Below are 22,855 nucleotides of genomic sequence, written 5' to 3'. Positions count from 1 at the left end.
GCTTTTTGAAAAAAGAAAAAAAAAAAAAGAAAAGAAAAAAAATAGATCTTTTTCTGTACTTCCCCCAAATATTGAAATAACTGTTACACCACCACTTCCAAGTCAAAAACATATTTATTTATGGTAATTTTCCTATGCCATTTCTTATGAGTGGAGATGTATGCAAAGTTTAGGGTCGCTCTACAACAGAATTTTCCTTTCAAAAAATGAGAACTAGCAGGCCTTTGCTAAACAAAACACTCTCCGTAAAATACTCTCTAAGGACATGGGAGAAAGGCCTTTTTTTTTAAGTGGCTTCTTTGTAAATCTTAAAATTTAGATGGAACAGAAAATAGAACCCAATTCTAATTAGGGTCTAATGGCCCCTTGCTGGCTGTAGGAGAATTGTTTCAATTACACTGTGACCAGTGTCATTGCATATCAATAGCTGGAGCCTCTAATAATGCCAATAAACTATTTCTTTTGTTTCCTTTGTTAAACTGTTTGGTTTGAAGCTATAAATTGGGGGACAACAAGATCAACTGTCAGCCTATGCTTGTGAAACCATTATGGGGTGCAGAACCGTCTGGGTTTTTAAATGTCCATTTCTAGCAGGGCCTTTCAATCCTCCAGACAGCAGTCTCCTCACGTGCCTGTTGCTCCCCGTGTTCACACTCTGGCAAGGAGCAGCACCAAAAGATTACCAACTTCAGATCCGAATGGAATACACTTCTCTTCTCCCATTGCTCTGATTGAATATAGCACTTGAATTCAAAACTGACCTTATATTGCAGCTTGTTCTTAAATAATCAGTTCATTAACATGTGACATATCATAAACACCAAAACTTTAAATAACTTCAGTCACCTAAAAAAAGAACTGATAGACATTCCTAAGGGGGAAAAGTACTAGTAGCTTACTGAGAAAGCTTAGCCTCCAAGGCCAGTCTAGCTAACTATGGCCTTAGGGCCTAATCCTTGCAAAGTCCATCTGGAGAATGTCCTAATTCCACTGCTTGCTCTTCAAGATCATCCTTCCGCTTTTTTTTCCCCCCACCCTTGCATCCGTTTAGTGTCCTCATTTGCTTTCTAATGACTTTCTAAAGTGAACTCAGCTTTGGTTTCTTTCCCAGATGACCTTTTGGTGGTTTTTCTTCCATGCTTCCCTACAGCATGGCAATGTTTAACTACCACATGATCCAATCCCACAGCAGGTAGACAACAGTGAAGCTGAGCCATGCTAAAACACACCAGTACCTTCCCAAAAGGCAGATGGAGCTGGGTTTACATCTGAACCACTTCTCTTGTGCTCAGAAACAAGGAAATGCCCTGAAAGATTTTAGCCCTGGTAGCCACGGCCAATGTTTTATGTGGGCTATTTCCAATGTAATTTCCTGTGGAAATTGCTGCTTTTCTGAACTTTTGATAATTCAACCCAGTGCTCTCAGCCAGAGATGAGGTAGTGACTCTGTTCTGGACAAGGCCTCATGTCGTAGCAAGGTGATTTCAAATAATTCTCTTTTGCCAACCTGATTGTTAAATGCTGCAAGTGCAGTGAAGCCCTTCTTCTTCCTGGAGACATTATTAATTTGCCGTCAGAACTGGTAAGAAGTGTCACGTACTTACCGCAAAGCTACTTTCATTTGGAGTCAAATGTGACAATAATAGCCTGTGTTATGGTATTGTGTTTATTGTTTTACTTTCAGAGTATGAGCACTGTTTCTTCATGTTAGCCTCTAATTCATACATTTTTGTCCTTTTACACTATAAACCTTATATCATTATATTTTTTCTGAAAAAGACGCGCACGTAGAAGATGCAGAGTGCATCCCCGTGCAGCAAATTTAAATTCTGCCACAACTGGGTGTTTGTCTCTTATCTCCCACGGACCCCCAGAGAAGACGTCTGGGGATCTCTAGTGGTCTGTGGACCACCAGCTGAAAAGCAGGAAGCCAGAAGTGCTCATAGAAGGAAGTGAAAATACTGCAATGTTGTAATCACTCTAACCTTACACGTACAAGAACATAAGGCAAATGAGACAATTCATTCTTGCTGTAAGTTCTTGCTACTTACACTCTAGTTTGCAAGTGCAAACTCTTTAAGCAATTAAGTCTTGCAGTTAAAAGAGCTTGTCGAGGAAGCCTTGTACTAACATTAATTCTCTTATGTCCTGACACACTGACCTGAAACACTAAATTCTTTTTATGGCATCAGGCTTCTTACTAACTGGGAAATCTTGTTTGATACTGAGGATTTGACAACCTGACAATGCAGTTACATTTCCAAAGTGAAAAACTCCTTGGGAAAAAAAAAGGTGGGTTAAATAAATGCACTTAAGCTAATAACAGGTACCTGTTTACATTAGTTCATCAAGTTATTAAAAGTATTAATATAAATAACATCCCAGTTATATTTGTTAAACCCATTTCACAGGAAGATTAACTAAAATGGAAAGAGGTTAAGGGCCAGATTTTAACCTCTGCATAAGTAGGAGGCTAATTGTGGCTCCAGACACACATGGTGGAGCGGGGGCCCTGAATAAGGACGGATCTAAAAGGTACATTCACACGTAATCACTTCCACGACACTTGAGCTTGAGACATGCCATGGGATCAGCATCTGAGCAAGAAGAGCAGAGACTAACAGAGTTGGGAATACCTTTTCCTGCTCTGAGGATAATACTTTTCTCTTTATGGCGAGGCTTTTAAATTATCTCTCAGTATAGGATATTAACAACCTTGTTTTTTTCTGAGTGCTGGTCCACATATGTGGTGCGTCTGCAGATGCTTTGTAAGTTGTTCCAGCTGCCCCAGTCCTGCCAGGTCTCTTCAGTCCTGACTCGCACACTGTCCTATTCCTTTTCTTTCCCCAGCAGAGGTTACCAGCTGTGAGATGCACTCTTATATTCTAGGAACGATGATGTTATTACCAAATTTACTTTTCCATGTAACTTGAGAGAGGAATAAAAAGCAGATTCTCAGCTAGTACATATCATCACAGCCCATTTATGATGGGGGAGGTTAATCACACAACACAGAACAATGTTGATCTCTATCAAATGGGAATTTGACTCTCAAAATCCAGACATTGATGAAGACTCCATCAGCCCTCAGTCAGCCTGGGTCTCCAGAACGGCTAGACAGGAAGATAATTCAAGATAAAATGCTTTGGGCACTACATGGGTTGGACCCCTGTTCCATTTTCAACTCTTTTTTTTTTAATGAACCTTGAACCAGATTCAAAAAGCCTTTAATGGACAACAGGGGATGGAGATGGAACTGAAGTCGCTAGTTCAGCCAGTCCTCCAGCTGCGAGCCGAGCTGTCGGCCAGCAGCCCCACGTGGGCCATGGCTCACAGCACTCTCATTCCTCCGTCCTCTGGTAGGCTGCCTAGTCCTGCCCCAACCAGCTTCTGCTACTCCTGCAAGCTAAAATTTCTGCTAGGCTAGAAGTCGTATCGGTTCAGAGAGTCTGATGAACAGCACAAAATCATAGGAAGAAGCATACGGGTGTAGATGGGAAGTAGTGGGCATGGGGACGGTCTGATTAGGACCTTCTCCAGCAGTGGCCCTGAGCTGTTATGTTGGCTCCTGTCCTCCTGAAGCCGTAGCCCACATCCAAGACTAACCACAAACTTCTGTTCAGCTGCCATCAAAACCCTGGAAGGGCTTTGCCGGTCAAAACCTTGGAGGCATTTAACTCCAGGACTCTGTGCAATGCCAGGGTTGTCCTGACAATGAAAGCTGGGTGGCCTTGTGCCTGCAGCACAGCCGATATGAGCCAAGTCAACTGCTCATGGATGGGCTACAGGAGTGACCCGTGCCTGGAAAGGGAAGTCGGAGCCTTTTGGGATGTGTTTGCTATGGAGATGGGACTCTGCCTCCACTTCCACCCAATTCTGTGTAATAGCTTCAGTCAAAGAACAGAACCACGTTCATTTTAGCTCTGCTGGAAGGGATTAAAACATATCTCTGTCATCCTAGCTACTCAGGTGCCTGGAAGCCATCACAGTGCAGGTAAGGTCTGGGGATTTCCCAAGTAGAAGGGAGAACAGCATTGATCCTTAGAGTCAGGAGGGAGGAGACGTGGGTTTTTGCCCCTGCTCCCAGGACTGTTTCATGATCACTGATAGAGAAGGATATAAAGAAGACGTAAGGAAGAGGGTCCTTACAGCTACACTCAACACTGACACGCAGCATCTCATCCCTCATGCAGAATTTCAGAACAAAAGAGCTGTCTTTGGTCAGCTGTTAGAGCCATCACAGGACGGTTTACACCTTACACAGTGCCAGATCCAGAGCAGGGGGAGCCAGACACCTCCACAACCAGAGGACCAAGCTGGAGGACCAGAAACCATGATGTACAAGATGTCTCCTCGGTTGACTCCAGGCAGCTGTGTACAGGGTATCAGCAATAGGCAGGTCAGTGCATCTTGGAACCTATTCTGAGATGTCATATCTTCCCCAAAGACTCAACAGCCAGCTAAAAGCCTTCACCCACAGTTTGGGGCTCTGTTTGGGAAGTCAGACATCAGCGGGTGTCGTGCCATTTAACCTGTGGGCAACTGTGCTCTTTATTGGATTGGGCCTGTCAGATCAGATCTTTAAAGTTATTTGTGTTTGTGCTTCGCTCAGCAGTGTGTGCAAGAGAGAAGAAATGCAAGCTATGTAGATATCCATCCTGTGTAAGTGCCTAAGCACAGCTGAAATAATTACCAGATGGTGATGAAAGTGGCCCACAGGAGAATCATATAACTCCATCCTAAACAAGCAAAGATAAAATTATTGTCGCAGAGGTAAAGGGATAATAGCAACAGGCTTCATTAAAGGAAAAGGAGACTTTTAATCTCCTGTACAGGGACTTGTTTCTCTTGCTGGAGATAATACCTGTAGGAATAGAAGAATCCTAATGTTCCCATGCTTCCTTGTGAAATACTTTGAATGTGTTGCTGGTAACTTACTTTAAACGCATATTAAGACTGCTCATAAGGAATATGAATCATTCTGATTTACCAGAACAATGAATCGAGATTATTTTTTTAATGTAGTTGGTTTCTGTAGAATTTAACTTATTTAACCCTGAGCTAGATTAGACATATTGAGAAATGACTGAAGACTTTATTTAAGCTGAAACAGAAATTGTTTGTCATTTTATTCTAAAAAGACTCCAAGTTAGTAATTTCAGGTTTAAATGGTTTCAGCAGGTTTCTAAGAGGGTGAAAGGTATTTGAATAACTGTAAGTTTACAGGTATACTGTATCACTTCCAACTACCTATTTAACCTAATGAATTATCTTAAGTATATGTAAGAAGAGAGGACAACTTTATAATTTTCTAAGTGGTATCTCAGCATGTGACATTGCCCAACTGGGGGCCTGTGGCAGAGAGGAGACAGAGGCTGGGCAATGTGGTGGGAACAGGAGGTGATGCAAGCCCTGCCTGGGGGCCCACCGAGCACGGTGCTTCTAGAGGAAATCAGCTGAGTCTAGATCTTGTCTGTCTTTAGGAAATGCTGTAAAATCACTCTTCACACCAGAAAAAAAAAATGATTTGGAATGAATATCTTTCTGTATTCCATTAGCCTACCTTTGCTCTCCAAAGTGTGAGAGAGAAAAAAAGAAAAAACAAAGAAAGAAAGAGAGAGGGAAAATTGCTAGTGAAGTCATGGGAAGATGAAAATCCAAAATATCACTTTGAGTCTGTATCTGAAAAGGGTGAATTCAGTAGACTGTGCTGTCACTGCTGATTTTATGTAGAGCATAGTCAGATACGAACAATGAAGACAGCAAGATTATAAAACCCAGATAGGTGCCTAGATAATCAGACAGACTGACTGAGCTTATTTGTTTGCTTGGTTTTTCTTTTTGTTGATTTGAAGCCAAAGATCCAAGCAAAGATCTCTGCAAAGGCAGAGCAGTCTGTAAATGCTATTTTCTCACATCAAGTTGTCTGAGAGGCTGGGGAAGAAAGATGAAGAGAACTTAAAACAGTATTTTTAGTGCTTTTTTTTTATTATTTAATTAAGATGTATTTGGACTACATTCTCTATTCAATGTGCATGCAGATGAACCTTAATAATATATGTTTGTTATATTTATAAATTTCAAAGAAGAAAATACTTCAGAGAAAGGATAAGGTAAGTCTGAGGAGCCTTAAACAAACATCTTTACATGGTCTCATTTTCTTCCAAAAGTTTCTTGGAGAAGACACTGAATTTCATCATTTAAATCATGTTTATAGCAGTTGACAGATTTAATTTCAAATGCGGTTCTGTTTCTCAGTCCAAGGGCACATATGTCCTCATGTCACATAAGCATCTGATTATTTATTAAATCTTAACTGTGCAGAATGGGCAAAGTTTCAGACCTTTGTTTAAATTTCCCTGTAAGAATTAGGTCACTTCTAATCTTCACATTTTAATAACTTCCTCTTCAGCTGAAATTTAAATTGCTGAGAACCTGTGTGGGGGAGAGGAAAACTCCCATTATCCATTCCAAGCATCTCATTTGAATAACTTGAGAAAAACAGCAAGAGTTCAAGGATCACTCGGTGCAGGTGAACAGGATTCTGATGAGCGGCCACAACTAGGTGAGTGGCAGCTTGCTTTGGACTTGGGGTTAGAACAAGTAGGATCACTGATGATGACTGTTTCGGAACATCCTTCTGCTAGGCATGAGTATGGATGGTGCAACTCACTGAGGTATCTCCACTCAACAGAGAGAAATGGGTGGAGAGATGGCTACTTCTGTGGCTTTGGTGTAAGTGTACTGTCTATGCAAGAGTTGCAGGAGAAGTACAAACCCCCAGAAGACATACCAGATGCATTCTGGTGATGCCTGGGACCTGTAACCCGGACTGTGAAGTCTCCAATCCAAAATCCTACGCGGAAAGGTAATAGCTGAATAATAGCTGAAAGATAATAGCAACAGATATGCTAGTGAATTAAATATTATTCAGTGCAGGGATTTTCCTTTTGCAGGATGTCAAGCTCTTCAATCAGCCTGGTGTGGTGGGTGGGGAGAGCAATGACCTCCCTCCAGCATCAGTGGCTGTAGTGTAATTCCTCACAAATCGGTACTTTCGGAAGCAGCGACCCTGATGGGGAAGCTGAGCCCATCTAACTCTGGTTTTGCTGCAAGGAACCATGTACCCAGGGCCTGGGGAAGAGGAGAGGATAGAAGGAGCTGTAGAGAATGGAGGAAGATGGACCCATTACAGCTTTGAATTCAGCAGCAGCTAGCCATTAGGTCAATGACTCAATGTCTATGGCACTTGTAAGGACCTTCGGAAAGACCCTCAAAAGGGGACTTCTGCCAGTATATAGCTGTCCATCTTTTCCGTAGCTTTTCCTTCTGACAGTGTGGACCTTCCACTGTCTACTCCATGGGATTGCAGCAGAAAACAGAGCCACTTGCATCTGAGGAAGGTTGACTACATCCTTGTCCCAGGCTTGGCTAGAGAGAATCCCCACTAACCCTGAAAATTAACCTTTGACAGGCAGTCAGAAGCTTGCATCTGAGCAAGCATTTCTTCCCAAAATGGACACTACCTCATTTTCAAAAGTTATAAGTAAATTTCACAAATTACTCAGAAAAAAAAATATATATTAAAGAGATCTTCTCTAATGCTATTGTGAGAAACTAAGATCCTGTCTGAAGAAAATTAATTGAGATTTTTCTCACACTATCAATGCCAGCTTCAGTCTTAAGCATGATATGTATGCTTTCTTAGTGCAGAATGCTATTATTTTTTTCCAGGAAGTTGGTGCTGAGAATAAGTTTCTTACACAAGACACAGTAAGTGCCTCAGAGTTCAAATGGGACAGATCAGAAAGGGTAGTGTCTAAGTCGCTCAACTTTTTCCTAAACACTCTCAGTCTCACTCTTCCCATGTTCTCTTTCTCTGCTGAATTATTTCTTCCCATTAAACACTGATATAAAAAAAAAAAAGAAAAAAAAAAAGAAAAAAAAATATGCTTAGGCTGGCAAAATCTCTTGAACCACTACTTTGTGTTTACGAAAGGAGAAGCTATGATGGATCAAATGTAAAGCAGGACTTCCAGGAGTCCTAAAGGACAGAAGTTCCCTAGGATGTCACCTAGAAAATCATGACAAACTGGACACAATCTGGCACCGGCACCATTCTAACCTTTGACAAAGTTCTCTTTGAGTCCATTTTTCACTCATTATGATTGTTATATCCCCTATCAGCCCCATCTGGTTTTGCTGTTCCGTAGTCCCTCTACGTTTTGGAAACAGAGAATGTTGCATGCGGACTAATCTGCTCTCCTGGGATGTGGAGTGGTGCTGTGAAAGGCACTAGAAATAAGAACGCATTCCTAATCCCTGCCTCAGAATGATGCAAAACTGCTTGAAAGACAGGGCTGCAGAAGATTAGTGCTATGAGTCTCCTACCCGAGCAATTTACGCTGCTGGCAGCCTCAGTTCTTTCAAAGCATTCCAGTCTACCATCAGCTTGCTGTACATAACGTGACTCCTTCTTGATTCCTACTCCTTATTCAGCAGATAATTCTTGATGAATTACAAACCTCCCACATCTCCTCTATTGCAGTCTTTTTTTTTTTTTGTCTTTTAATTATTATTACTATTTTTTTTTTTGCAGGGCCGGGGTGGGGGGGGAATGTGTTTTTTCCTTTCTCTTCCCAGTTTCATTGCTGTGTCAGAAAGCTCACAATGCACAGAAAAGGTCTTCAAACTGCTCAGCACTTAGCAAGCAAATTAAAATAGATTAAGAGAAGTGTGGGTCTACAGCACGGGGCCAAAATAATGTCACCCTCCCCATCCTGCCTCGTCTTCTCCAAATAGGATAAGGGCCTAGACATGCTGGCTGGAGCAGCTCACAGTTCTGCAGCTCCTTCCCTGCCTTCTCTTCCTTTGCACGGACCAGGAGAAACAGAGCAGTAGCAGGCGAAAACTGACGCTACCTCCCAAACTGTCACCACCATATTCCGCTTGGCAGCATCAAGGGTCTGATGTGCCCACAGCTGCACCCCATAACCACACAGACTTTAAGCTTGGTGTAGGCTGGCCCTCAGATCATCTTGAGAGCTTGCCCACCGCTCCTTCTACTCTGCACTGCATCTCCTATATAGAGCTAAAGATGGAAGGGAAAAGGGAAAAGTCAACCCTCCCAGTCTTGTCTTTCAGCTCCAGCAATATCCCATGTCCCACTCACGTAGATGTGACTTGCCTACAACATGGGTAGTTCAGCTTGGAGCAAGGTGATATGTGCTTTCCCCCACCATCTACATTGGCTCCAAAACAGATAACAACTCTTTACCATCAACTTGAGATGCCTTATATGAGACCTGTCCAAACTCTGAGGACTTCCTCACAACCTGGAAGCTCTACTCTAAGTCAGCAATGCCAGATGGATCCCATGCTACTTGCCCAGCTCACTGAATGCCCTTACTGCTTTGTCCTTGTTCCCATCTGCTCCAGGGCTACAGGTCCTGCTTAAACCCCACAGTCCTCTGAGACCTCCATAAGTCCTGCAGTCTTCTCTTACCTCAGCTAAGTTTGCAGGCCCTGCCAGGTGCCTCCTTGCAGATGGCTCTAGAAGACACCACGGTACCCAGAGTGTCCACCTCCACACCACATCTTGGCAACACCTTTATGAGCTCTTGCCCTCTCATTCCATTGCCTCATCAACCCACCCCACTCAGACACAATGTGCTAAGAGCTCTCTCCACCAGGAGAATATAAGGAGCATTGAAGGCCCAGCATGCATTCTGAGCTAATTTGGCGTCCCTGGTAGCTTGGTAGGCAGAGACAGTAAGTCCTGTTTCCACTGCCTGGCCCTGCCATGTCTCCTTGCAGGGTACCACAGGTCAGCATCCAGCAGGTACTTGGGTGCCTCAAGGGAGAGGTGGGTGCAGCTGGGGTGCTCTGCCAAGCATCCCCTTCTGGTTCCCTATTTTTAACCTATTGACTCTCCACTATATCTACCTTTTATCATTTTTCTCACCTGTGATCACTTGTTTTTTTTTCCTCTCCAATGTATTCTCTTCACCTATTCTCTTTTTTTTTTTTCTTTTCTTTTTTTTTCTTCTTTTTTTCTTGTTTTGTTTTTGTGTTTTAGTCTCTGTTAGGGATGGGCTGCCTCCCATACCTAAAGGGGAGAAAAACATGGGGACAGTGGCCAAAAGCAGATAATTTTGAAGGAGTACAAAACAAGGAAAAGTACAGCAATGTTTTCCTGGTACACTTTCCCAACAACCACACTCTCCTAGCCTCCAGCAATTTGCAGGTCAGAGATGTAAGCAAACACTTACTTCAGAAATACTGTTCATCAGAACTCTCCTCCTTTAGTAATCCACAGTGGCGCATGTTGTATTATCTCCCACAAATAAATGAATATTAAAGGTTATGTCTGGCTATGGCAAACATTACTGAGTGAACAAGGCATGCTGCACCATGCCCATAAATGAGAGAGACCCGTGATGTCCTTGGAGAGAGAACAGAACTTTTATAAAGCCATGGAGGTTCTTATAACAAGCTTCATTACAAATGCAGACCGTCTGCCCATAAACCAAAAGTCAGTTCCTGCCAATTTCCTTGTACACTTCTAGTTCCTGGTACCTTATGAACCAGGGCTGGGTTTCCTTTCAGTAATGAAATGGAAAATGAAGGAGCATGAATGGGCAGCAATGGCATGCTCTAACAGAACAATAAATATGAAAACTAAAATTCTTACCTTCTTGAAGTTAGCAGGATGTTAGCACTGATTTCATGGGGCCAAAATTTCACTCTGACCTGTAGAAGTTGGCAGACAAACTTATCAGTCTTTGGAAAGTGCTGCTACGCTTGTTATTTGCAGTATTTCCAGCAATTTTAATGACATTAAGCCCTAGGGGGTGAAACCCCAGGAAACAGAAGGATGCAGACAGCCTGAGTAATAGTATCATGAGTCCTGCTAAGTCTCCTCACTCAAATCAATACCATCCACTGCTCCATGCAGAGCTGCAATGAAAGGAGCAACACAAAGCTACCAAAGGGATCCTGAAAGTTTTTGAGGGAAAACAAGTAGAGATCAGTCACAAACACAATGTTCCGACCAGGCCACTTTTTTTTTTCCTTTTTCTTCTTTTCTGTCTTGGGATGTAACAAGAATTCACCGCTGTGCTGCCGCTCATTCTCTGGATTGCTCATATTGCAATTTATCTTATTTACATTTCTATCTTTGCCACAGTACCTACTTTAACCACAGCTTGTTAAAGAATTGTGGGCACATTATATGCAGGTGCCTTACTTCACTGTATTTACAGCAGCATGGCCACTTAAGAGTTTTCACGTGTCCTTTCTAGGCAGCTATTTATGTGTGCTCTAACTCTTCTGATGCATTAGAGCATACAGGTGAAATTTATCTTTAAAAGTACAAATAGTGACATCAAGTATTTCCTAACAGACAAATATGCTTCAAGTAATGCTTGTGCTGTGTTGGGATCTAATCCTTTAAGTATTCCATGCCTGGCCCTATTAATGTCTTCTTTAGATTGCTATAGCCTAACCCATGGTCTGCTTTCTTTTTACAGTCTTTTTTTTTTTTAAAAAAAAAAAGTGCTCTCACCTCTACCACTTTATTTGTTGGCAAAATACCCAACCAAACCAAGTGGCAAAAGAAGCCAGAGAAAGACTGCAAAGAGAACATATAAAACTGCTCTAATCTTTAAAAAAAAAAAATCTAAAGTGCATGCAGCATTTATTGTGTGAATAGTGCTTTGTGAAGATATCTTTTTATTATTTAAATTAAAGTAGGAATTTAACAAAAACGTCTGAAGTTTTAAGAAGTGAAGCTGGTGATGACAGAGATTAATGTTCTGTTTCAGGGAATCCACTTATTAATTTTGTCAGGCTGAAAACAACGGTTAACAGTTTCCAAAATAGCTGAACAATGTCAGCAAACATTTGCTTTGACTGAACTGAGACCCTCCCTCGCCCTAAGATCAGCTCCAGGACATTTTCAGAAAGGCTTTCTTTATCTCTTGACAGTGTGAAAAAAACTTTACCTGCAAATTGACTTGTGTGTAGAAGGAAGCTATCATTCATGCTAATGGAGCCCATCAGCTTGCTTTCACTGTACCATGATACCCTGGAGCAAAAAATGTGAAGCCTGTTAAGCCCTGGGCTTAGCAATAGGATTTAACAACTCTAAAATGCCTACCTTCCTCTGTACACATATTGTCCACCACTATCCCACACATTTCTCTCTCTTTCTGTGACAGCTGGTCAATGTAAACTAGCTCTTAAAAGATTTTATGTTGATTTTTATGCTCTGGGAGCTGTTTGCTTAAAATAAACCCTACAAATTAAAAAAAAAAAAAAAAAAAAGCAAAAGCACAAAGAGACACTGGAAAACTGAAGTAGAAAACTGAGCAGAAAACTGCACAGAAAATTGTTTACAAAGTTCCCAAAAATTTGGTGATGCAATGCATCTCCCCTGCTCACTGTGCTCCCCAGATAAAATATTGGTGGGCATGTTCTGAAAGCTTTAGAGATGACAGGTCCTGCAAAAGCATCCATTTTATAAAATGAGAAAGCATCAGAAAGGTTAATCCCAGACCACAAAACCAGAGGATAAAAGCATGAACTAGCTGGTCCCAACCGTGCTTGACCTAGAGGCTTTGATGGGGACACTCAGGTGAGTTAAGATGCACCAGATGTCTCCAGGGGATGGGCAGCAACTTTGTTAGAGATAATTTACCAGTTTAATAGTATCATAATGCCAGCACGGGAAGAAGAGTTCAGTGGGGGGAAGAACTGGCTTTAAGCCACAATCAGCAAATGGGGAGCATCAGACTGCTCTCAGCTTGGCCTCCCGAAAACTGAAGCTGTGCCAGCCCTGGGAGCCAACACACCCCAACTCAGGCAAAGGAAGAAGGGTAGGGACAGCAGGCTCACTGACAGGCCCTGCATCTCAGGTCTCCTCTCCTGCACATAAAAGCTGATCTTAACCCTCCAGAGCTGGTTCCACTGGCCCCTAGCCCTCACTGGACCTTATTCAGAGCATCCCACAAAATGGGCTAAGAAGAGCTGAGGGCTTCCCTGCCTGAGAAGTGCTGAGAACTTGTTTTTGCATGATAAAAAGGGCTGACTGAGGTAAAGAAGGAATCTTTTTCTGGAAGTGCTAAAAAAGCCCAAAATACACAATAAGCTAAAGGGCAATGCTTGTAGACAGGTAAAAGAGGATGAATCAACATTTTCAATAAACAAAAAAGGTATCTCTCACAAGCAGTTGATAAGACCTTTTCCTCCTTGTAGCAGAGCAGTAATGTGTATCTAAAAGTCCTTTTACTCTGAGTGCTAAGGCCAATTGCAACTTGGTGGTATTGAAAAAGCAATATTGTTGACATGCCACAAATAGATCTCCCCTTACACGTTGGTGAGTTGATGGAAAAAAGGGAAGCGTCTTTTCAGAGATGGGAAAAAGTTGGATTGCTTTCATGTCCACAGGAAAAGGGCATTCGTGCAAATCTTCACACAGAAGAAGTGTCTACCACAATCCTGAATATATTTGGTTCAAACACACAGCTACAACAGAGAACTCCAGTGACTTCCCAGGTAAGCACCACTGGATACGCAGGAAGAACAGCCAATGCCCCACAGCATCATCCCCTGCAGCCTGGCCTGTGACAGACAAGGCATTTTAATAGAAGAACCATAAATGATCTTGATTTTCTTCCACCAGCATGCATGTTCTTGGAGTATGCCTCCCAGGTGGAAATTCAACAGAATGCTGTCAGGCTGAAAATAGAAATAACAAATTTTCCAAGGTGCCTTCATACTGGAAGATCTAAAAGTTGAGAGAGATTACTGGAAACTTTCCTCACCTTGGGATTGTGTAGCAATCACCACTTCACATTAAACTTCTGGATTTTTTTTAATGCAATACTGGGCCACCAATTACTCTTTGGATAACTCAATTAATTCTTACACCTATTTAACCCCTGGGAGGAGAGCCATAATCCATGAGACTCTGGCTCTGCTACAAGCATCTACATTTGTTATCCATTACACTTCTCTGAATACCTGGGATCGCTCTAACCACCTGCAATAATTCTTACCAAAGCAAGTCAAATTTTCCAGCTATAAGTGTGGATCTGAGATGCCCTCCAGCTCTCCAGTATATGCAGTCCCCCGTTTTCTGGATGTGGAGGCACTGCTCATTGTCCACATAGGACACGTATTCAGCATGTTTTCAGTCCTCTAACTCAGCCCTTCACAGCCAGTCCTAATGTGCTACTCGGTGCCGTGACTCACCTGTGAGTCAATTCAGTCTGGTCTCAATTCATTTGATGCCACAAAGTCTTCTTCACTGATACTAAGTCCTCCCTCCGCCTGTAGCCAGCACTTGCATCCTCCATCACTCAGCCTTGGTCTTTTGGTTCAGTGCCCGTCTCTCAGTGGGTATGGCACCAAAGGACCCTGAGGCTAGATAGGAGTTTCAAAGGCAGATTCATAGTGCTCGATGAAGACTACAGAAGTCCTAAAAGGAAGGATAATAAGTCTTTCAGAAAACCATTTCTTTGCATCCTGTTGTACCATAAAAGTACATTACAGCCCATAGATTGTCTGGACTTACAAATGAATTCCTAATGTTTAATCTATCTGAATTTCTTTCTTGTGGTTTTCTACTTCACTGTAATCCTTCACTAAACATTTTTCAGCCATTAGCTCAGGACTATACATTTTTCATTATTAAACTGCCTCATGTTTTCATTATATCTGCACGTCAGATTTTACTTAGTGATATATCAGTGGGATCACCTCTCTTATTACTGTACTTGAACTCCTCTTCTGAAAGAAATACAGTTATTTCACATGAAAAGGGGGTCCACAAAGCTACGTTTCCACAAAACATATTGTCAAAACAGTTACGCAGATAATTATAGCCGGACCCATGACAATTTGTATGAACCAAAGTAATATCAAAATAATATCAGTTATGAGAAGGGAACCAAACTAAAAATGATCTCTTTGGAGCAACATGTTACGTGTAGCTGAAGGAAACACCTGCCCCATAGATGAGCTGTGTAAATAGACAGGACAGTGTGAGAAAAGAAGGGTTGCTGCCCCATATTACAAACTGGGACTTGAGTCATAGGGTGAGTAAGTGATCTGGAGAAGGTCACACAGGAAATCTGTGTCACAGTTGGTTATTAAACCCAGATTTCCTGATTTGCCACTGAATCCCACAATTACAAGACCATCCTTCCCATCCGTTCCAACACTATCCATAAAGTACCTCACCAGTTGGGCAATGTTTTACAGGAAGAAAAAGCCTTCCTTACATCCTTACATTCAGATAACTCCCACCATTGGGTTTGAATCTTTGGCCCCAGAGCCTAGCTGAGAAAATGCATTTCGTCGCTCCTGCCAGGCTGCTGCCTACCCTTGTAAAGATGTCCTCCCAACCCAGCTTGAGCCCCAGTGCCCAGCTAATCTTGGACTGACCTCCCTTGCTATGTGGTCACAGATCCTCTCATGTCCCTCAGTGCAGGTATCTGAACCAACCCTACCGCTGCCTGCTGCTTTGGTGGGGTGTCTTCACATCCTTGGCTGTGGTCTGGCCAGCGGGGATGGAGAGAGGAGACTCTGGAGATCTTCAGGACTGGTTCTGCAGCATGCTTAGGGATCCTATTTGAAACAAGTGAAATGGGGTCACGGTGTGCACTAAAATGTCGTCCCTCATTCTTTAAGAAAAAAGAGGAAAACAAGAGAAAAGAAGCCTGTCTTGGGGTGGGAGAGAACATACCCAGAAGGTTTCTGCCAGCAGGGGGAGGAAACCTGAGGTTGAAATTTCCTGGAGATTTAGGGAGCTTCTGGAAATCAGAAGACAAAGGAGGTTGGGCTGGAACTCTTGTGAACAAGAGGTAGAAAACAGATGTGAGGTGAAGCAACTGAAAGTAAGCAGCAAATCTCTGAAATACTGAATTTAACAGGAAAATAATTATACAATATCACGCATTTCTATAATTTGCAGAAGATTAGTCAGATCTAAAAATGAAACAAGAATTTGGCTCCTTTCCTAACAGTCTTTTCAGGGGGTTAAAATCTGCTTGGGGGAGTGTTAAAGAAGTAGGTAGTGGAAATAAAGATATACAGACAGGCAGCCTTCTCTATGGAAGAAGCAGCAAACTGATTTTCAAGTTTAGAAAAAAACAGGGCCATATGGCTGGATGGTAATGCTGGGCTGAACCCTATTTAATATCAGCATTAACACTATAGAAGCTGTTGCTATAGTAGTGACATCTGGAAGAAACCTTCAAATAGATTATTCCCTAACCTGGATGAAGGATTCTGCCAGTCTGTCTGTCAAAGAAAGCCTTCAGAGCAAATCAATAACAAAGATCTTGTTACCTGAATGCAATGCAATTTAGTGGCTAATCAGTTTGACATCAGAAATATAAGGAGAGAAGAAAAGAAGAATGGAAGCCGGGAGATATAATTAACAGCCAGGAAAGCAGGAATGATTCCAGAAACATGAGGAGAAACCTCAGACTTTTGTATGCTATGATCCACTGAACTTGAACAGTAAAATCACACCTAAACTCTCTAAACACACCTCTAAACTGTTCCCAGTCTAACCAACACTTAACTGTTCATAGGTTCTACTTAACAAGTCGTTACAGTGCCAATGGATAGTATTTCTGGTAAAGACAAGAGCTGCATGAGCAAAATATTGCTAATTGCCAGAAAAGCGATTTGTACAATGTCCCATCTTTGTTCAATGCTGGTTTGGATACTTGTTAGGTTTCTTTTTTTTTTTTTTTTTTTTATGTTCAAGTGAGAAAGTTCCTTCTGACTAATTAACAAGAGTCTGCTGAGCAGAGACTTTTGGCAGCCTCTGGAAATTCAATTCCTCTTTGTAGCTGGCCTGGCTAGGTGAAACAATATATGAAAAGGTTGTCCAATATATGAAATGGTCCCTAGAAAGAGAGGGTTTGTCGGTCTATTTATTGGTTTATATTATGCTTACACAAAACCATTTTGAACCTGATTTAATTCTTCTAGCATGGAAGAAATCACTTTAAGTTGACAGGATCGATTCTCAGAGCTGCTTGCACCTCTGCTTGCAGCCCTTTAAACCATAAAAGAGTGATGAAAAATTAACAGTGCCATTCCCATTCCCTTGCACAATGCACTAAATAACTGCATGCTACTGTGATGTGAAATAATGATCATTGAATGATCATGACCATATGTTTTTGGAAGGTAAGAGTTTGTATGTGAGGATACAGCTTTTAACTCTAGAGTTGTCACTAAAAAAATTGTGGAAATAGTAACTGACATTTTTTCACACTTCCCTTCAAAAATACTGTCCTTTACATCTTTTAATGTAATGTATCTCCCTGTTTCCTGTGGGGAACAAAACTATTCACTAACTAGACCTTGACATTCGTCACAGGTCCTACCCCAATCCCTTCCAAGCTGGTGTGGGTGAATACCTGGTCCAACCCATTACGCACTCAGCATTCAGTGGAGCAGATCTAGCAGAGAGCAAAGGCATGAGGCAATTCCTGACTTGCAGCCAACAAGCTTCCCTGGGGAGCTATGGGGATCCCTACTTCTCAAGAGCAGGCATGGGCCAACACTTACTAGGCTGTGTGTATTTACCCCGTGAAGACAGCAGAAGTCTGGTGGAAGAGGATTCTTGCAGAGCTTCCTTACATCACCCAGCATGCCACCTTCAGATGCCTCAGAAAACAAATGTTTTTATACTTCTCACTATATATGAAAGTTCATAGGCATATGCAAGTGGGTGCTCAATACACCATTTATTTCAGTAACATTTAATGGCAGTATTGCCTAGATGTTAACATGAAATATGTTATTTCCAGCATGCTGCAATCCTCCTGCAAACACTTATTTTTCTTGTTCTAGAAGCAGGCTTAAAATGTACGAGGATCAGCACTGTACAGAAGATGAAATTAGAGACTGTATTTAGGCCAATAAGCCTAATAATCTTTGGAAATTTGTTTTATTTAAATATATATGAGTGGTTAAAATTGTTTAATACCAGAACTCAGTTATTCTAAACAGGAGTGGCTGTAGGGAGGAAGAAAAAGATGATGGAATACAAAAAAAAAAGTAGAGATTTTGCTCCAGTCCTAAGAAAGCGGTTAAGAAGTCCCTGGATGGCTGTTCACGCAGTCCTTACTCCTGCAAAACTGCCATTGACTTTAATTGCAGTTCATTCTCTTGGATCAGCCTGCTAATCAACTAAGCACTTTTCATTTCATGGCAATAAGAAGGTGTGCTGAAAATGCCATCATATCTCTAACCATCTTCAAAGCCTAGAATGTCTTCACACCATTTCATGGGTTTCCCCTTTCCAGTACTAAAAAAGGATGCTATAAAAGTCATGATTTAAATGATATATTGCAATTTTATGGACTTGGAAGCTAATTTTGCTTAGAAGCATTTTTATGGACTTTGGAAGTCGAGAGTGGGGGGAAGCAGAGCTCCTAAGATCAAAAACTTTCCTTCTGTGGAAAAAGGTTTCAGGGGGAGCAGTTTCTGCCTTCTCTGGATAGGACTCAATTGCTTTTTGAGACTCCAATATTGAAAGGCATTTGCTGAAAAATACACGTAAAGAGGGAATTCATTTTATCTGTCCTTCAAACAAAAGAGATTATTTTCAGTTTCTGTTATAAGAGGGAGGGGGAGTTCTTTCCAGGGAAAAGCTGTAAGATGTTTTCCTTAATTAGTTTAATTACAAAATGTACTAAGAGTATTAGATAAACATTAGGCTGTTTTCGGATTCAAAACAGGCAGATGTTAGCAGGATTAAATCAAAATACTTTATACGCCTTTGAAGAATTTTTTTTTAACTCAAAGACTTCAGCTCTTTTTTTTTCCTTTTAGACTCTAACAGCTGATATTATTATTAGACTCTTTTTCTTGTTTGATTAAAATTATGTTCATCTAACCCATGCAAGTCAGCTTCTATTAGCAAAGCAAGCAGGATTTGTCCTATGGTGTCACATTTCTGGAATTTGATGATTTCTTTTGTATTCATCCATTCTCCCTGCTCTGATCAGATTCTAATTATAGCCAAATTACAGCTATTGTCTCAAAGGCTGAGTAACATATTTGTGGTGTTTGGGGGAAAAACAGAAGATGTCTGATTTAAAAACAGGAATCACATCAAGTAATAAGAGTTGTTTATAACACTTTTTTTTTGGAAGATGGCAATGACAGGGAGGGGGAAGAGGAGATGTCTTTATATCCAAGTAGTAGAGGGTCAACAGTTTGCCGAATTAAAGCTGTCCTTCCACAGTTTCCCCCAGTATTAATGCTCTGTCAGCTGTTATGAAGCACTAAAGAACTAGGTAGCTCCACCGTAAGTAAGGAAAAAACATACTTGTTTAGGACTTAATGAACATGGAACATATCAACAGATGAAGTATCACTGCAAAAAAAATATAGTGCTTACACAGAAATATTAATTGTCACAAGCAAACATACTGTTAATTTACAATTGTGTCACAGGTATATATATACTACAAGATGAATTAAGACAATATTAAGCAAATGGGTAAAGAACTGGAACCCAGAAGTATACTCATGAGCACTGACAACACTTCTCTGCAACCATCAGAATTACTTCCAAACCAAATACGGGACAATGACATTTCAGGCACAAATGTCCTTAACTGTAAACATTTTATCATCTAAGACTGACGTCCTGATATGACTGATTTTAAAGGTATGAATGTCATCAATCATTAAATTAAAACAGAACTCCACATAAAATGGGCAATAAACTATTTGGTCAGAAAGGCAGTTCCCGGTGCCAATATATTTACAAAGCATTTTTACTTCATCAGTTTTAAAATCTATTGCTAAATACTTGCTCTAAGATTGCCTATTACTGGCCTGCAAATTACTCCAAGATACGTACAAAGCCAAATGAAAGACTTCTCAAACATTCTTGCATATCAATAGAAGTTGTTTTACAAGAACAAGGCTAAATGCAGTATATTTTATTGCATTACCCTGTTGGTCACCTCGGTAAGATGAAAATGTAAAAAGCTTTTCAGCATTTGGTTTTCAAAAGGAGCTTTGGGCACTTGGCAGCTTCTCTCCACAGCTGGTCTAAAAGCATAAGTGTGAGCTCATTATTTTCCCTGAGACTATCTCCACCATTCCACCAGCATCCACTGGATAAACAATAACAACACCACCCATCAACCAGACTGATGAAGAACAGTGAGCTTCACAAGAAAAAAAAAAAAAAAAGCCTTAAGACGCTGCAAACCAATATCTGTGTAACAGCACAAAGACAGCAACATATCATTACTCATTTAGTAAAATTATGTGTATTGTGAATATGTACTTTTGCATGTGCACTCACAGCCCAGTGCCTACCTTTCACACAGGAAAATCCCTGTATAAGCATCTGGTGAGAAAATATCAGCTGAAATCCCTGCAATGATTTTTTTATTATTATTATTTTTATTTTTTTCTGTATACGAAATGAGATATCCAGTTCCTCCTCAGAAAGAACTGTGTAAGTATCATCAGGTGTTAGTGTAATGCAGTGACCATCAGATTTCATTAAATGACTAACTCTATTAAATGATTAAATCCTTGGGCACACCAATTCATGACAAGTGTAAACATACGGGGAAACACTTTTAAATCAATTACCTGATGATAAATGAATAATCTTCTTACTTAAATGAAAGCAATTAATGTATGTCAGGGCTATGTATTTAAGAGGTTTCCAGGATCAGAACCATCCATTTGATAGCATCTAAACTCACACTTTCAGACATTAGATTAAATATTGCTAGCAGATGTTGAGTAGTACTAAAGTACAAGGAAGAATAAATAGCATTTTACTTTTTTTTTTTTGTCTTCCCACACACTTAATTCCACAGGATCTCACAACATTGCAGCGTGCACAACACTGATATACAGCAACTCATTTCCTTCTTGCCACGTCCTTCAGCGACAGTAGGCATGAAGCTGGGAGAGGAGCAGAGGTGGTGGTGCTGCTGCACTCATGCTTCTCAGTGCAGTGATGTGAAGTTCTTACAAACAAGGGTGACACGAGTGGCACGTGAGAGAGAAAAAGAGATGTGATGGGGCCAGACAATACTCCCTGCTGCAGTCTCTCAGCTGCTCAAGGTGATTACGGCAGCAGGGCCAGACACAGCGTCCCACATAATCTGCCTGCTCTGACCCCCCTAGACCACAAAAACTGAGAGCTTCGAGGGACCCAGAGGTACACTAGGACAGCTGTCAAAGAATATATGGTAACAAGTGTAACCAAGAGCATTTACAGAAATTGCACACAGGACCTGCTGCATTTTCTTTGACACTGTCTTGTCACCTAGGCCTGGCTATTGTTGTTGACAGGAGCTGTGGCCTTGCCCTCGGCAGTGTTGACCTAAGGATAAATGAAGAATTGCAACTGCCTCCGTTTCTCAGCCTCTCTCTCAGTCTCCCCTTACTCCTTCTAGCCTTTTATTTCTCACTTCTACAGATTATGTTTTTGCATGGCATGGTATCAGTGATAGAGAGGGAGGTGTTACCCCTGAGCCTGTGATCCACTCACCTCAGCATGGGCCGTACTAAGACCAGCAGCACCAGAGGTACTAGGCACTGCCACAGTGGTGGAAATTGGGGCCGTCCTGCAGACACAGCCACCAGAAGGTCCTGTCCTGAGCAGAAGAACAACACTGAATGCTAAGTGTGAGCTCATGGGGTCTGACACGGGCCCTAGCTGAAGAGCAGTCTTCACTGTGCAGCAGGATGGCTACTGAGCCCTTCCCAGTGCCCCCCTCCAGCTTTCCCCCTCGTGCCGTGTGGGGGTAGTTGCTCTTCCCAGAACATGGGAAGGGAGGAATTTCAGTTTGCTGCCAAAATGGTACTCAGAAAATTAAGCTGTCAGATGCAGGTAGAGTCTAGTAGGCACATAGATAGTTGCAGATAGAGTGCAGATAGAGATGGAGATATGTCATGAATCTTGGGAGTTTCTTTTCCTTTGGTGGGTGGCCTTTGGCACCAGACCCTTCCCACAGTTTCACTAGTTGCATCCTCGATTCAGTCCCCATATCAACTGTACGCGGTCCTGTCGACATTCTCCTCTGTGTCCTGTTCTTTTTTTATTTTGCTTTTCTATCTCTTCCTCCCCTACTCCCATACTTGTATTTCTGTTTATTTTTTAACCTAGAGTTTCACTGTGTCCTACGAAACAATGTATCTAGTACCTGTCTATGTGGCAAACATAAAATCAGAGCGGGGTAAGCAGTCACACTCAGAAACACCTCCAGGATTGTTGTGCCCATTGTCAGATCTTTGGACCTGGGTGTCTTTGATCCCATTCTGTGAGCCATGCCCAGAAGTGATGCACAAGACCCTTCGTTGTGGAGAGGTCCTTGCCCCACAGAGTCCCGGCCTGACAGCATCACGAGTGATGACAGAATTCACTCCTCTACTCAACCTATTGCATAGCTTGGCTGTTGGCTACCACATCCTGCATCCTAGGTTTCACTGAAAAGTTTAAAAGAGTCCCCATCCATATGGCATGATGCACAACTAGGTCCTCAGGGACATCATAGGCAGTATAAATGTATAGTATGGAAATATTTGAGGCAGAATAATTTTTCAGACTCGGTGCCCTTATACCACCAAATTGACTTCTGGAACTTCACCTACAGCTTACCTTCAGTGTATGGTCTACATAGTACATCATATATAAATGATGTGAAAAGTTTTGAGCTTCCTCCTGTTTCTGCTGAACGTCATCACAAACTCCCCTTAAATTTAATTCATGGATTCAAGTTCTTTCTCTCTCTAATGACTGAAGATCACTTTTAAAAACAGACCACTTCTAAGCATTAAA

General features: G+C 41.6%; 2 long non-coding RNA genes across 3 annotated transcripts in view; one reads left to right on the top strand and one right to left on the bottom strand.

Moving 5' to 3' along the window:
* LOC106032532 (uncharacterized) overlaps positions 1-22,855 on the bottom strand; it is a 65,860-nt gene that overhangs the window by 38,868 nt on the left and 4,137 nt on the right. The window contains exons 2-5 of the long non-coding RNA XR_001204912.3: positions 15,451-15,633; positions 14,257-14,482; positions 10,694-13,740; positions 9,506-10,108 (exon numbers count right to left, since the gene is read on the bottom strand). This is a non-coding gene — a long non-coding RNA (uncharacterized lncRNA). The remainder of the gene's footprint in view (positions 1-9,505; positions 10,109-10,693; positions 13,741-14,256; positions 14,483-15,450; positions 15,634-22,855) is intronic.
* On the top strand, positions 9,742-21,546 carry LOC106032533 (uncharacterized). 2 transcript variants are annotated; one of them, XR_001204913.3, is made up of 3 exons: positions 9,742-9,865; positions 13,450-13,557; positions 20,886-21,546. It is a non-coding gene; the product is annotated as an uncharacterized lncRNA (long non-coding RNA). The 2 variants fall into 2 exon arrangements; XR_007169085.2 differs by lacking the exon at positions 20,886-21,546 and adding an exon at positions 15,492-15,898.

The sequence above is a fragment of the Anser cygnoides genome, chromosome 3, assembly GCF_040182565.1.
Source record: "Anser cygnoides isolate HZ-2024a breed goose chromosome 3, Taihu_goose_T2T_genome, whole genome shotgun sequence".
NCBI classification, from domain to species: domain Eukaryota; kingdom Metazoa; phylum Chordata; class Aves; order Anseriformes; family Anatidae; genus Anser; species Anser cygnoides.
This window is presented reverse-complemented; position numbering and strand designations above follow the sequence as displayed.